We start from the raw sequence: 5,927 nt of genomic DNA on the forward strand, positions 1-5,927 counted from the left end.
AATATAGGTTACAGGCAAACTAAACAGCGTTGGAAATATTGTCCCGGGGGACCCTGGCTTCCCAGGAAGCAGAGGAGTTTAAGGAGAGAGACAAGAGCCGGCTGCAATAAACTCTGGCTCAATAAAACTTAATTAACCCCTTGGGGCCTTTGCAAGTAAGCTTGTCAGCAGAGAGAGAGCATGGGGGCCCAGTGCCTGTCACTAAGGGGTTAATCTGGCCTTGCCAGTTGCGGGAATGCCAGACCTAAGTGCACAAGTGACCCCGTGCACACGCACTCATGCACACACACATCCACCCATCCACCAAACCTGGCTAGGCACGGCTCTCACCTAACATTGGGAGGGGTCATTATCCTTGAGTCTAGAATCTCAGAGTCATGGCATATGAAAACCAGAAGGCCCTTCTGAATAATCTCATCCAAACCCCTAAGGCTAGGGGTTTGGAATACTTTCAGTGCCAGGGACCTCACTCTTTCTCATGGCAACTGGCCCCACCCTGGCTCAGTTATGCTGATCCTTCCACCTGTCTCCCCACGACTACCCACCAACACATCTGTATCTGCTACAAGTTCCTGTGCTTTCTTTTTCTGGGAGGATCGAGGATGAACCAACCCAAATCCACAAGAAACACCACATGCTTATTCTTTTGCCTGCTGGATGTCTGGCTGGCTGTTTTAATTCAAACTCCTGCTTCTATATTAGAGGTTGACTGGAAGTTAAGAAGTTTTCAATACCATGAGAAAGAGAACATATGCCCATATGTTAGGTAGGAAGTGCTGACTGCTTCAGGAGCTAAGAACTGAGGGAAGCCAGAAGAGAGTGTTTCCTGATAGTCAATCAAGGGAGGCTTCATGGGAGAGGTGGTGCTTGATTTTAAGCCAGCGTCTCCCAAGGGGTGGGCTGTGAAACTTAGACAAGAGGTTTGGTGCTGCCTGGCTCTCTGGCCTCTGCAGTTCTTTATCAACTCACCTCATTATGCCAAGAAGAAAGTGCTAGCATGTCTTAACATGCTAGACTGCAGGCTCGGAGCCTTTGGCGCAAAGCTCCGGCTGAAGTTTACCAAGTACTTTTGTTTTTCTTATATTGATTTTTAAAGCAAGCAGTATTAGTTTTCTACCTCTGGAAGTATTATAAAACTTCTTTCAAAATAAATTTGAAAAATTTTTAATGGTGAATTAATGTGAAGAAAAATATCAAATAATATGGGAACCACGTGACAAATGGGTGAGTGTGGTACATAAGTACCTGGGGTTTGGGAAGCAGACCCTGCTGGGCATCAGAGCGGGTGATAGTGAAAGGCGGTCTCTCTCTCTCCTCCTAGTGATAAAGGATCTGCCGGCAATGCGGAAGACCTGGGTTCGATCCCTGGGTTGGGAAGATCCCCTGGAGAAGGGAGTGGCTACCCACTCTAGTATTCTTGCCTGAAGAATCCCATAGACAGAGGAGCCTGGTGGGCTACAGTCCATGGGGTTGCAAAGAGTCGGACATGACTGAGCTACTTTCACTCCTCACCTGATTGCCTCAATGTGCTGCTGTCTGGAGAGTCAAAATTCCTGTCTCCCAGTGGAGTGTGTGGAAGTCTGCCACTCCAGGAGCCCAGCAAACCAAAGGTTTACAGCCAAGCTGCTGGAGGGTGACCGGCTCATGGCAATAAAAATGAGCTAATATCATCCTGCAGCACGGAGGTTCTCCTTAGCACAGCAGATCTGCAGACCTGCAAGCCTCAGCTCACCTGGGCAGCTCGGGAGGAATGGGTGGGGTAGGAACCCCTGCCCATCGCAGGGCACCAGAAAATCAGCCGCTGCTCTGGCAGGGTTTTTGCTTCTTGGCCAGGACAACCTCACTGGTTACTCAGCCTTACTTCTGTCCCTGCCACTGACTGACTCTGTGGTTTGGGGTGAGCCACTTGCCTTCTCTGTGCCTAATTTGTGTCTGCAGGAGGCAGGTTATTAAGGCAGTAATTAGCTTGGACACAGTGATCAATTCATTCCAGAAAGAGCCCATTCAGCTTCTCGTGCAACCCAGAAATGGTGAATTTCAGGCCAGAAAGAAACGCTTCCAGACTGTGAGTCTATAGCAACATCTCTGGCCAAGCCTCATTTTCCTCCGTAGCTGCCTGATCTCTTAGCATATTGAGTGACAGCTTGACTGTTTTAGAGCCTAGGGAAACTTCCTTCCTTTTGTTCTGATTCTAGGCTTTTCAGCACAGATGTCTAAGCCTATCTTTCTTCTCTTGCCTCATGGTTGGCTCACTGAGTGTCTTTAAATTTCCCCTGTTTTTCAGGGAGACAGAACAGAACTTTTAACTGTCAGGATCCTCCTTATCCCAAGGACCACTACAGTGCAGCTCTCACCAAGAGAGTGGGACTTGGAGGGAGCCCACAAGAGCACATTTACCGTGGAGTTTTATCTGGTCCAACAAATAGATACGCTCTCAGATTCCTGTTCTGTCTTGGATAATTATACCTGAGATTTCTTATAGCCTGTGTCTCCCGGGAATCTTGCAGATTCCCCTATGTAGTAAGAAAATGGTGTTTTGCAAATAATTCAGTTTTGATCAAGTGCAAAGATACCCAAGCAAACAGAGTAGTTCTGTCCTGCCTGGATGGTAACATCGTCTCTTTGGCAATTCTCATAATAGGGGGGAGGATATAAGTTATCTGAGAACATTCTAATTATTCTACCTTCTCACAATTACAAGCCATCTCTTAGTCTAAAAACTTGCTTACTCCTTATGCAAACGATTCCTGTCCAAACAGCCATCTCTAACGCGATGAGTGATCTTGGACAAGCCTCTTGTCCATCAGAGCCTCCGTGTACGGTGAGTTGATTTAATTAGCACAGCCCAAAGAATATATGTTAAAGTGACCTTATAGATTTTTGTATCATCGTTTAGTTCATTGTTGACTTTTCCCATGGCTCTGAAATATACATTTCCCTGAAAGTAAATAAGTTCTTATTTCCAGGGGTTCTTAATGGTGAGGGTCTGGCTCTCTCTGGAGGAAGTCCTCTTCCCATTTCATTCACCCAGTTCCAAAAGGAGCTTCTGAGTCAGGCTAGGAGAATTTGCAGATAATTTCCACAAAGTCATTTTTGAAAATCAGGGCATCCTCAGAGCTTCCTTTAACTGACCCGTCCTGGATGAACTGCAGCTATCCATGGAGACAAGAGAACAGAGTGATGGCATCCTACTCAGAGCACAACTCTTCTCCTACCCTCGAGAAGCATCCTGAGTGGTCCACACTTGCCTGGCTGAAATGCCCTGAGTGTGTACCTTGCAGTGCTCGGAGAAGCAGAGTGGTCTTGATGAAGGATGTGGGGTAAGCAGAAAGGGGTAGAAAGAAGAACGAGGGCATCATTGGCTGGTGAGTAGAACATCTCCCCTCTGATGCCTTCATGCTATTTGACCTGAGTCAGTGGTTAGCTTTCCTGGCTTTCACACTGCTGATCTGTAGAACGGCAGAGTTAACAGTGCCTGCCTCAGTGCTTTTTCTCAAGGATAGATTGAGATAATATGCAACGGTTGAGTAAATTATTAGGTGGTAGCACACATAATGACTCTCGTTCTTTGTAAGAGTAGGTGGGACTGTGCCAGTTCAGGTCCCTCCAGTCCAAGAGCTTCCTGAATGGACCAGTTTCAGTCAGTAATGTTCAAACACATGGAAAATAATGTGAGCATGAAAGCTAATAACCAGATCAAAAATGACAGGCACGAGGAGGGAGGCCAGCCTGGGAAATGTGTTATGAGCTGATCAGAAAGGAGAAAAGAAATAAAGTCATTAGCTTAATTAAGGGACAGGAGGGAATGATGAAACACATCTCCAGCAAAACCAAATTAAGCATTTAGAAGATATTAAAAATGCATTTGAACTCCACTGGTGCTGCAGTTCTAATAACATTTTCTAGGGCTGTAGTCAGCTATCAAGTCAGTCTGAGATCAAGAAAAGGTACCATTTCTCACTGTCTCAGGTTCCTGCCACCACCAAACCTTTTCCTAGTTAAACCTGCTGACTTCTTGCTTCTTTCTGTAGTCTTCTAGTTACTCTTTCCCAAGATCACCTTGGGTCAGCATATTACTGGCACAAACTTTCTACTTTTGACGAATCTGACTGGTATTTCTGTATTCTCTGGATCTTGATTTCTTTAACATTTTGTGTTCCCATTTTGAAGAGAAGGTAAAAGATTTAACATGATCATATTCTGGATCATTAAGATAACTTCTGTATATGATTCAGTACTCAGTAGTATCAGTACTACTAGTAATAATATGGACAGTTGTGTCAGACACTCAGCATTTACTGAACATTTACTATGTGCTAGGCACTATTCTGGGGCTTCTCCAGCGGCTCAGCAGTAAAGAATCTGCTTGCAATTAAGATCCCTGGAGAAGGACATGGCAGCCCACTCCAATATTCTTGCCTAGAGAATCCGGGGAGCCTGATGGGCTGCAGTCCATAGGGTTGCAAACAGTTGGCCACAACTGAAGCAACTCAGCACGCACACAGGCACTATTCTAAACACACAATGTATCTTCAGTTCGGTTGAATCGCTGAGTCATGTTCATCTCTTTGCGACCCCATGGATGGCAGCACGACAGGCTTCCCTGTCTATCACCAACTCCCGGGACTTTCGCAGACTCATGTCCATAGAGTTGGTGATTCCATCCAACCATCTCATCTTCTGTTGTCCCCTTCTCCTCCTGCCCCTAATCTTTCCCAGCATCAGGGTCTTTTCCAGTGAGTCAACTCTTTGCATGAGGTGGCCAAAGTATTGGAGTTTTAGCTTCAACATCAGTCCTTCCAATGAACACCCAGGACTGATCTCCTTTAGGATGGACTGGTTGGATCTCCTTGCAGTCCAAGGGACTCTCAAGAGTCTTCTCCAATACCACAGTTCAAAAGCATTAATTCTTGGGCGCTCAGCTTTCTTTATACTCCAACTTTCACATCCATACCCTTGGAGAAGGAAATGGCAACCCACTCAGTGATCTTCCCTGGAAAAATCCCATGGACAGAGGAGCCTGGTGGGCTACAGTCCATGGGGTCTCAAAAGAGTCAGACACGACTGAGTGACTGAAACACACACATCCATACATAATTACAGGAAAAACCATAGCTTTGATAGGATGGACGTTTGTTGACAAAGTAATGTCTCTGCTTTTTAATATGCTGTCTAGGTTGGTCATAGCTTTTCTTTCAAGGAACAAGGGTCTTTTAATTTCATGGCTGAAGTCACCACCTGCAGTGATTTTGGAGCCCCCCAAAATAAAGTCAGTCACTGTTTCCATTGTTTCCCCATCTATTTGCTATGAAGTGATGGGACCAGATACCATGATCTTAGTTTTTTGAATGTTGAGTTTTAAGCCAAAATTTTCACTCTCCTCTTTCACTTTCATCAAAAGGCTGTTTAGTTCTCTGCTTTTGCCATAAGGGAGGTTATTGATATTTCTCCCAGCAATCTTGATTCCAGCTTGTGCTTCACCCAGCCCAGCATTTTGCATGCTGTACCCTGCATATAAGTTAAACAAGCAGGGTAACAATATACAGCCTTGATGTACTCTTTTCCCAATTTGGAATCAGTCTCTTGTTTTATGTTCAGTTCTAACTGTTGTTTCATGACATGCATACAGATTTCTCAGGAGGAAGGTAAAGTGGTCTGATATTCCCATCTCTTGGAGAATTTTCCACAGTTTGTTGTGATCCACACAATCAAAGGCTTTGGGGTAGTCAACAAAGCAGTAGATATTTTTCTGAAACTCTCTTGCTTTTTTGATGATCCAGCAGATGTTGGCCATTTGATCTCTGGTTCCTCTGCCTTTTCTAAATCCAGCTTAAACATCTGGAAGTTCCTGGTTCACATACTATTGAAGCCTGGCTTGGAGAATTTTGAGCATTATTTTATTAGTGTGTAATCAAACTACCACAATT

The 5,927-nt window shown here is 44.9% G+C and overlaps 1 long non-coding RNA gene across 1 annotated transcript; it reads left to right on the plus strand.

Moving 5' to 3' along the window:
• The first annotated feature begins 851 nt into the window (after positions 1 to 851).
• Positions 852 to 5,492, plus strand: LOC145513559 (uncharacterized). The gene is made up of 4 exons (XR_014059492.1): positions 852 to 1,224; positions 1,322 to 2,065; positions 2,285 to 2,821; positions 3,105 to 5,492. It is a non-coding gene; the product is annotated as an uncharacterized LOC145513559 (long non-coding RNA).
• Positions 5,493 to 5,927: the final 435 nt, after the last annotated feature.

The sequence above is a fragment of the Giraffa tippelskirchi genome, chromosome 7, assembly GCF_054371585.1.
Source record: "Giraffa tippelskirchi isolate mGirTip1 chromosome 7, T2T-mGirTip1v1.2.pri, whole genome shotgun sequence".
NCBI classification, from domain to species: domain Eukaryota; kingdom Metazoa; phylum Chordata; class Mammalia; order Artiodactyla; family Giraffidae; genus Giraffa; species Giraffa tippelskirchi.